The following is a 10,080-nucleotide window of genomic DNA, read 5'->3' as shown; positions in this document are numbered from 1 at the left end:
GTACAAAGAAGGAGAGCTTGCAAGCATACCAGCAACTCAAAGCGATGCTCATAATTGAGGCTCCAACGGATATATATCCGTGAATCAATTTGTCATCCAACGACAATTCGCAGGATGGTGAAAGGATCACGGATCAATGACGGTTTGCTAATAACGGCGCCGTTTATCGGCGGAGGCAACGGCGGGTGCAACCGCGTACCGTTACGAGCCCTCTTATAGAATAGAAAAAGAAAAATAGAAAGAATAGAATAAATAATTGAAAGTATGAAAATGACATGTAAGATGCTAACATAACATGAAAAAGAAAGTGGTGTTGGGCCTTTATTGTACATATTAGATGGATTGGGTTGGATTTTTTATTAGTTTGTAGCCCTATATGTGGGCTAAGTATTTCTTCTTTTACAGCCCAACATTTGACCGTCGGACAAGTGACAAGTGAAAGGTGGATGGGTTTACAACCATATAATGGACCAAATGTTTTTTTTTTCTTTTTTTAAATCAAGGAAAGTAAAATATAAAAAGACCAGTCATCAAATTAATGGCTCAGCCCAAAATACAAAAACAATGCACCCTCATGATCTTTAGAACTAGCATATTGCATATCATTAGGCCCTTAATTAAAATACAAAGGTACAGAAGCCTCTAAGGCTCTAAATATCGCATAACAACAGAAAAGTCTAACAAACACTCCATATCCATTATTCAAATAATTCGTGGTTTAAAGCAGATCCAGGGGTTTGTGTCCTAAACGTAAAATTTGGTGACAGTAACACAATGCTCATGTGGCCCTTTCAAAGGGCTTAAACTTGATCATCTTCATAGTGCTCGTCCAACACGTAAATGTTAGGCCCAAGTTCTAAAAATCTTGTTTTGGAGCGTTGAAGAAGATTATATCGGTGATAAAAGTTCTAAGCCCAAGTTCTGCTCAATCCTTAGGCTAAGCAAAGCAAGCCACGGCGTAACAGAAAAAAAAGCGCTACGGAAAAGGAAACGCAGTCAAGCAATGCAACCAAATCAGCGAATATCATTCTATTCAGTGCAACAAACAAAGAAGGAAAAATGTCACTTTTGTTTATTTTTTAGTTTTTTTTTTTAACTCCAGTCCGAACTTTCCCGATTTCGCCGTTCGGATTGCGGGGGAGTGTTAGACGGATTAATTTAGGCCCAAGTCCGTTTGTGGGCTTGGGTCCATTAGGGTTGAATTAGTTGCTAGGGTTTATATGTACACTATAAATATGGTTCGATAATGAAAAAGAATTCACGGGCATCAGTGTCTAACAGTAAATTCATTGTTAGAATAGAACCTCGGAAGGAATAGGATTTTACCAAATTAGATTCACCCATTCCGGAGTAGCAGATGCGTTAGCGTTAACGAAAAGACGGATACCTTCTGATATTGAATACAAACCGTCATTCGAAGGAGTCGGCTTGACAGAATCTGCAATACCTTCAGTCAACGCCATATATTTCAATTCGAACAATCTATATCTATATTATATATAATAACAAAGTTGATTTTAGCTAATCAACATTCAAAAGTTTGACATGGCAAAAAAGGAACCATTAGATTAACTTTCATCTTTCAATAACAGCCATTAATTCTATTGATCACTCAACAATTGTCTCTCTCCTCTATTTCAATTGTTTATTGACACATATACCCTAAATAAACCCCTCCCAAAACACGAGTAACTGATACTCGGCTTTTAGGAACGATGTGTTCCAATATCAAATTAGGGTTGATAAATTTATCGTATTTCATTTTATATGAAATACACATGAAACAATAGTTCGATCTTGCAGAATTTTTACATCGTTTATCAATCACAAGGTTTGATTATCTTTTATTAATATTTTCCGTTTCTATAACTTTTCGATCGCAATTTTAAATAAGTGTTTGATTTAAGTTTTGAATTTGGATAGTTGTTTTACTTTTAAAATGGAACCATGAACAAACCGTATAAAATTAGGGTTCTTGGTGTCCATGATAAACACAACATAGCTTTTCGAGATGATTGTTATTCAATTTCATTATGTTTAACTTAGGGATTTTAATTTTAATTTTGCCACAGTTTCTTACTTTTTATTTATAGTTTATCATTCAATCTGATATGTGTTCCTTAGTTAATTAATTTTGATTGTGAAACATTTTGCTGAAGCCCGAAGGTAGTTTGATATGATTTGCCATATTAAGAATCTTATGTCATAAATAAACATGGATGAATTTGCTATGGAGGTTTAAAAGAGTGATTTTATTTATCTTCTATATATTAATTTGCTATGTCATAAATAAACATGGATAAACCTTTGAGTCTATTTCATCATTATCGTCTCAAAAACAGAATTATGCCGAAACTTTTTATGCCTCATCTGTATATATTTCTTATTTGTATATGATTACTTCTAGAGGTATTATAGTGTTATATTCATTTTATCCGAATCCAGAGAACTTTGGCACAATGTTCTAATTTGTGAAACTTTCAGTTCTTAAAGAAGTATCGTAAATATTTCGATACTATAGTTTTCTCATTGTGGTTGTATTCGTTCGTGTCTGCAGGCATAAACCTGGTAAGAGATTTTGTGAGTACGGGTTCTGCAGACCCACAAGTAACTTAAAGTACGGGGGTTACCAGATAAGATGTGATTAAGAAAAAATTGTCATTTGGTACAGTTGCTTGCTTAATCTTAAACCTCATTATGCTTCTACAACAGAGGAACCACATCATCACATTGGTATTTCATTTCGCTCTTCGATTATTTTTTTGTTGTTGTTGCTGGTTCTACTATTTATAAATGGATTGACATTTTAGTGTTAATATTAGTTTGTTTCAGAATTTGAAACTCAATGTAAATACTTAATATTAGTTGACAAAACAGATGTATCTGGCTATTCTATCTATATTTGAATTTGGATTAGTAGTTATTTGGTTTGCATTAATGGAATTATGAGTTTGAAAATTATGTTATTTTTGCTTCTTAGGTGAATGGAAACATTCAGCCACCCAGCTTTTGAAAGTCTGCTGTCCTTAGGGTTAGGTTCTTATAAATTTGCGTTTTCTAAAAGTTTTCTTAGTTCTTGAACACAATGTTTTGGACTGAATAAAGTTTTGTTGAATTGTAGTCATGGTATGTGAGTACAATAAGTAAGAGTTTTTAGTTTTGAGGTTTCTTTTCTATGTATGATTCAGATGATCCACAGCTCAAGTGTTTATATAAATAAACACCTTAAATTAGTATGAAATTACATGTTCATGTATGGACGTGTTTAGCGAATTTTGGTGTGTTCAGGTTATATTTTCCAATGTTCAAAATTAGCTAATTTATTATCTGATATAACTTTTTGTCTAGGCCGTTGCAAGGGTATGGAGGGATGGGCAGAATTAAGTAGTATATCTTAAAGCCAAAGAAGAAAAGGTATTAACTCTGATTCGCACGCTCAATTCAATTAAGCAAATATTATGTGTGACGGGATGTTGTATTGTGTAGGTACACGAACGTTAGATGTCTATCTGAGGGCTTCTTTAAATAATGAAAAATGTGAGCAATCATCTTTTAAGATTCAGGTGTCTTTTATTTGGTATTTCTCCTTTTTTCATAATACCAAAATAGTAGTGAGTGCATCATATAAATATCATATCGAATGTATGCCGGGGAACAATGTCTTGACAGAGTATTAACATGATCCAGCACATTTCATGAGGATGCAAAGTAAGCTATTGATAATTGTATCAAAAAATAATAAATAATTCGTTGAGTTTAGTAGTCAAACTCTATCAAGAAAACAAAGCCCTCTCCTCTTAGTAAGTAATTGAATTTCTGTATCTCTTTGCTTTTTTTGGTATTACTTTAGATGAATTGCACTAAGGGTATATAATTTCTATTGATTGATGCCTACTCTCCAATGACACTAGCATGCCTATATGTTATTATTAAAAGCACTTAGCCTAAATATAGAAAACATATTTTACAAAAGCAAGTGATACATAATGAACTTTGATGAAACAGAGGCCAAGTAAAACTGATTGTGGTTGATGTTATGCGAGGTGTATATAAAATAGCTTATATTTTACAAGGAAATACTATTAAATATGATACAATTTTACACAAGATATTTATTTATTTATAGAATGGATATACTTAAACCTTGCTACAACACTTATAGGCAGTGTACCTAATCGTACAGTAGTGTAGTTTTTAGTAAGTCCGGTTCGTTTCACATGGAATCTTTTTCACAAAGCTTAACGCTATATTAGTTTAAATTTATAAAAATATAAATATATATATATAAGTAATATTATTATTATAAAGGGGGGTTTTTACCGTTTAATGACCGGTTTGTCGATTTTAAAACTTTAGTCGCAGTTAAAACAAAATGTAAAATATTAAATAAATAAAAGACTTAATTTAAAGCGTAAAGTAAATAACGATAATGAAATTGCGATAAATAAAAGTGCGATAAAATAAATTTGCGATAATTAAAAAGTACGATAATTAAAAGTGCAATTAAATACAATAACAATAAATAAAAGTGCGATAATTAGAAGTGCAATTAAATATAAAATAAAGGAAATTAAATATGAAATAAAAGAATTATGCTTATTTAAACATCCGTAATCATGATGTTTGACGTGTTGATTTTAGTTTTATGCTCATGGGTTAATTGTCCTTTGTCCTGGATTATTTAATATGTCCGTCTGGTTTTTGTCCATAACCGTCCATCAGTCATAAATATAAAGTGCGAGTATCCTCGTCAAATTATCCTTATACTCGAAGTTAAATATTCCAACTAATTGGGGATTTAAACCGTAACAATATTTTAATACTTTGTTTAATAATTACACCAGGATGTCGACTGAGTGTAACCCAAGGTTTTAATACTTTGTTATCAATTATGCCAAGTGTCATTGTACATAATTTCACCCCTGTTTTAATAATTCCATAGACTATTAATTCATTCCCGTGTCCGGTTAAATGAACGATTATTCGTACATATAAATACCCCGCCCATCGTGTCCGATCGAGTGTATATGGTAATTTATGGGTACGTCCAATTGTAAATCTTTATATTAACATTAACAAACTATCATTTAGTTAAACAAATATAAAGTCCATTAATAGCCCATAGTCTAATTTCCACAAGTGTCGTTCTTTTGTCCAAACCCCAATTATGGTACAAAGCCTAATTACCCAATTTTAGTAATTAGCCCAACATCATGATTACTTCGTTTTAAATAAGCATAATAATAACTTAGCTACGAGACATTAAATTAAAAAGGTTGAACATAACTTACAATGATTAAAAATAGCGTAGCGTTACACGGACAGAATTTCGACTTACACCCTTACAATATTCGCTAACATACCCTTATTATTATTATTAGAATTAAAATTAAAATTAAAATTAAAATTAAAATTAAAATTAAAATTAAAATATAAATATAAATATTTACGTATAGATATAGAGAGATTGATATTTTTTTGGATATATTTTTCGTCGAACTGCGTTGGCTTTTATAGGAATTTGAGTCCAGGTGAACTCCGCGAGTCGCGGCCTTTTCCCTCTTTGAACTCCGCAACTCGCGGAGTTCGATTTTACAGCTCACACCATTTTGGAGCCTTTCTTGCCGACGGACTATTATATAAATATAATATATATATAATTTATATAATTAATTATATATTATAGTTATATACATAGTTAACTTGTAATTTTTAGTCCGTTGCGTCGAGCGTTGAGAGTTGACTCTGGTCCCGGTTCCGGATTTTCGAACGTCTTTGCGAATAATTTAATATCTTGTACTTTGCGTTTTGAATCTTGTACTCTTGTAATTTCGAGACGTTTCTTATCAATAATTGGAACCTCTTTGATTGTATTTTGTACTTTTGAGCTTTTTGGTCGTTTGCTTCTTCAATTCGTCGAATCTGCCTTTTGTCTTCACCTTTTATTATTTAAACGAATATCACTTTTAAATAGAACAATTGCAACTAAAAGCTTGTCTTTCTTGAGGAATAATGCTATGAAATATATGTTCGTTTTTAGCATTATCAAATATTCCCACACTTGAGCGTTGCTTGTCCTCAAGCAATATAGTCTTGAAATACTAGAATCACTTCTTTATTCTTCACACTTTGTACATCAGTGATTTCTATACGGCGGTATAAACAATGGTAGTAGCGATATGATTTACAGTCCCACATGACTATAAAATTTAGATCCATCAAGGAAATTGGATCTTTATGAAAACATTTGATCTTTTGAAAATTAAATCTAGTTTTTTACCCTAGATAAGTTTTCCGGAATAACCCTTCACCGGTGTTTGCAAAATATTTTTATGGGTTGTGTGGGTTTCAGATTTGAAAATTTTAGCTCAACACTTGTAGTTTTGTGTTACCCACTTGCTAACCTTGTATTAGGAAAGCAACACGTCCAGTTCACTTGTCCCGTATATTACCTTTTGATAAACTACCGTCCGGTTGTAAAGGAAAGCGTTGAACAAGCAACTGTTAAGGCAATGTCCCCTGACATGCTTTTAATTATGGTCTATAACGTGTTGGACGCAATTACTATCCTTGGTAGGAGCAATAGTAAAGCTCACCCTTATAATTTTTTCGGTCTGGCACAAGGTCTTGTCTTTGACCATGCTATGCAACCACCGTTCTTACGGTTGACACCCGATTTGGTTCAGGAGACCTAATGAATTCCAGGTGAATTCCTAGGATTTTACGTTCAAAGGTAATGAACGCATTGAAAATGGGTTTTCAGAAAACAAATCGGTTTGTAATTTGATCAAAATATTTTCTCGTTCAAGCTCGAGTTTAGATATCATTGAATTCCATGAGTTTGAATTCTCAATCTTTAAAGTCAATCTCAAGGATTGAGTAATATCAGTCTTAAAAGCTGATTTTTGATCTTTAAGGAGATTATCCTTTCCGGGGATCTGATTCATTAGTCTTATCCAGCTAATTTGCAAGGTACCCCCCCCATTTTACGAGATAAATCCTTCTCATGGCTAGGATAAATCTGACCACTTGGCGACCCTGTTTTATGCTGAGGTCCGTGGATTTCCTGCTGATTTTAGAGATGACTTTTCTAGATTTTTCGTCAACCTGCAGCTGGTCTGGACGACAACTTCCTGACCTAAATCAAGAAGCGCGTTTCTTTTTCAGAAGACTTTACTTCCTTTTAATGATGGAATTGATTCATCGTGTAGATCCATCTCTTCTTTTCTTTCATCGGGTAAAACAGTTTAGTTTAGTCCAAAGCAAAAGTATTTTCAGTTATTTGTTACAGAAATATGTGACATATGTTTAAAATATCTTGGTAAATTTTTCCACACTTGGCTTTTATTTTCCTTTTTATTGTCCTCTATTCCATTTTAAATGAATTCTAACATTTTGGTTTGTTTCTCAATTTATGTCCTTTCCAAGGTAACAATAATTTCGGTGTTAACACCTAGTTTTATCGTTCATAAATATGTATAAACATGATTTTAAATTCATTTAGTTGAAAAATTTGAAAAATTTTACTAGAATTGGGTAGTCAGTATATAAGACTAGGGCTGTTCTTTATTATCAGAGAGCACTAGATTCTAATACAACTACTGCTTTACTAGTATTTTTAATGGTAACCAAGTGTTTAAGATAAAAATCCGAAAGAATTTAACCCCTTCCCACACTTAAGATCTTGCAATGCCCTCATTTGCAAGAAATCAGTAACAATTTAAATTATTGAGGGTGATTAGCATAGAAATGATTAAATTTTACCAAAGTTTCCAAACATATTTGTGTTTGTTTGCTGAATGATAAATGGTGCATATCATTTGTTCATTCCGTCTTGTTGTTATATCACATTTATTTTGCATCTTGTCGTCAAAATTAGTTGCTTTTGCTGAACTTAATGCCAGTCTTTGAAAATGCGTTGTTTTACCCTGTTGTGTACATAAGATAAACTGCAAACATATATACATATTTTTGAAGTTTGGTATATTATCCCACATTCAAAAATTATTAAAATCTAATAAAAAAATTAGAAAATTATAAAAACTATTACAATATTAACATAAGTATTAAATGTATCAACATTACAAATTATAAAATAAATAAAACTAAGTAAACTAGGGATGATACTGATACCAGTAGGGGTTCCATGCATAACCATATGTGTTATAAAATGCTTCGGCTGGGTTATACGTAGGATACGGTGGTTGGATCTCTAAAGACCAGGGAGGAAATACGGGCGATGGAGTAGGAATATAGTTTCTACCTATTTATTGGCAATAAGCTATGATTTGGTTTTGATGAACTTGTCAATCTTCAAATGCTCGATGTCTAGCATTTTTATACTCTTGTGAAGCTATAAACCTTTGCATTTCTGTCATTTCATTTCCCCCTCCCACATTACCTGGCTGTTGGTTTCTCTCAACCTGTGGATGTCTACCATTATATCGTACTGCGGCGTTATTTTGCCTCTTTAAAACTTTAGCAACATGGTATACATTTAAACCTATTGTATCGCGGGGTTCTGGTTCTTCGACTAATAATCCCCCCGACTAATATCCACACCGAGATATTCAGCAATCAAAGTAATAAATATACCACCTCCTATTATGCTATGCGGTCTCATCCCCCTAACCATAGCTGATAAATAATAACCCACACAATAAGGTATACTTACAGCGCTTTGTGGGTCTCGAATACACATATGGTAAAACAAATCCTGTTCATTTACCTTTTCCTTATTCTTACCTCTTTGTGTAATCGAATTAGCTAAAAACCTATGAATTACTCTTAACTCTGCTCTATCTATATCCAAATAAGAGTAATTTCCCCCTTTAAATCGGTGATGGCTAGTCATTTGTCTCCATACACCATGCGTATCAAAATTTTCATCAATTTTCCTACCGTTTAATATCAACCCTCTACAATCGGCAGATGCTAACTCCTCAGGCGTATATATACGTAAGGCCTGAGCCATGTCTAGTAGAGACATGTGGCGCATCGAACCTCCTAACAAAAATCTAATAAAAGATCGATCGGTTAAACTAGCTACCCGATCATTTATTTCTATACTACACAATAATTCTTCACACCATACTTTATATACAGGTCTACGCATGTTGAATAAACGTACCCAATCGTTAAAAGTAGAATTACCATACCTCTGTGTAAGTAATTCCCTAATTGGCCCGGCTAATTCTACAGCTTCTAACGGTGCCCATTCTATTACCCTAGGTACTTCAACAGCTTTAGAATGAAGAGTATGCAAGCCCCTTTGGTATTTTGGATAATCTATCCAACGTCTGTCAAATCTCAAGTTCGGGTGCAAATCTTCCAAGTGCATATATGAAAATGTCATAACTGGATGAGGTATATCTTGTTTATAATAGCTATCAACATCCTGTTGTTCCGCATTCTCAGGAGGAGCATTGCGAGATTGGGATGAAGATTCACCCCTTTCAGTCTGCAAAACACATCAAACACAATTTTTTTGCATCCAAATATGCATTAGTGTTAGCAAAATCATCAATCAAAATAATTACAATGACATGTTCAATTTATATCAAACATAAGCTCATTTTCATATTTTTATCAAATCTACACTTTTTCAAATAAACATATACGAAAATGTTCGCCAAGTTCATAAGCATTCAACTCAAATAACATGTCAAAATAATCATTACTAGCAATTAAACAAGTTTCAAATGGCATTATCTCTTAAAAATCAAGTTCATGAATTTTAGACTTGAAAAAGTCCACTTTAATTCTCAAAATCATGTTTAGGCTCAAAGTTTGGATCATTTAACTACCTAAACATGTTACACTACTTAATTTATCAACAATTCATGACAAAAATCGGCCATAACCTGTTTATATCAAAAAACCCCAAATTGTTCAAGAACACAAAACCTAGATTACTCAAAATTTGAAGTTTAAGGCTTCTAATCATGTTAAATAGCATCAATCTAGGTTATACAAGCATAATACATAAGCAATTTAAGCATAATTACACTAAAAAGTATCAAAATCGAATTGGGTAAAAAAAATTGCTCAAGAACACCAATTTTCGGATTAAATGGTGTT

The 10,080-nt window shown here is 32.8% G+C and overlaps 1 long non-coding RNA gene across 1 annotated transcript; it reads left to right on the top strand.

The window, feature by feature from the left end:
- The first annotated feature begins 1,722 nt into the window (after nt 1–1,722).
- Nucleotides 1,723–3,509, top strand: LOC139867182 (uncharacterized). Its single transcript, XR_011765774.1, has 3 exons — nt 1,723–1,831; nt 2,558–2,733; nt 3,349–3,509. It is a non-coding gene; the product is annotated as an uncharacterized lncRNA (long non-coding RNA).
- The last annotated feature ends 6,571 nt before the right edge of the window (nt 3,510–10,080 follow it).

Source organism: Rutidosis leptorrhynchoides, chromosome 1, assembly GCF_046630445.1.
Source record: "Rutidosis leptorrhynchoides isolate AG116_Rl617_1_P2 chromosome 1, CSIRO_AGI_Rlap_v1, whole genome shotgun sequence".
Classification (NCBI taxonomy): domain Eukaryota; kingdom Viridiplantae; phylum Streptophyta; class Magnoliopsida; order Asterales; family Asteraceae; genus Rutidosis; species Rutidosis leptorrhynchoides.
Note: the sequence above shows the minus strand (reverse complement) of the source record. Positions and strands in the feature narration are given on the sequence as shown.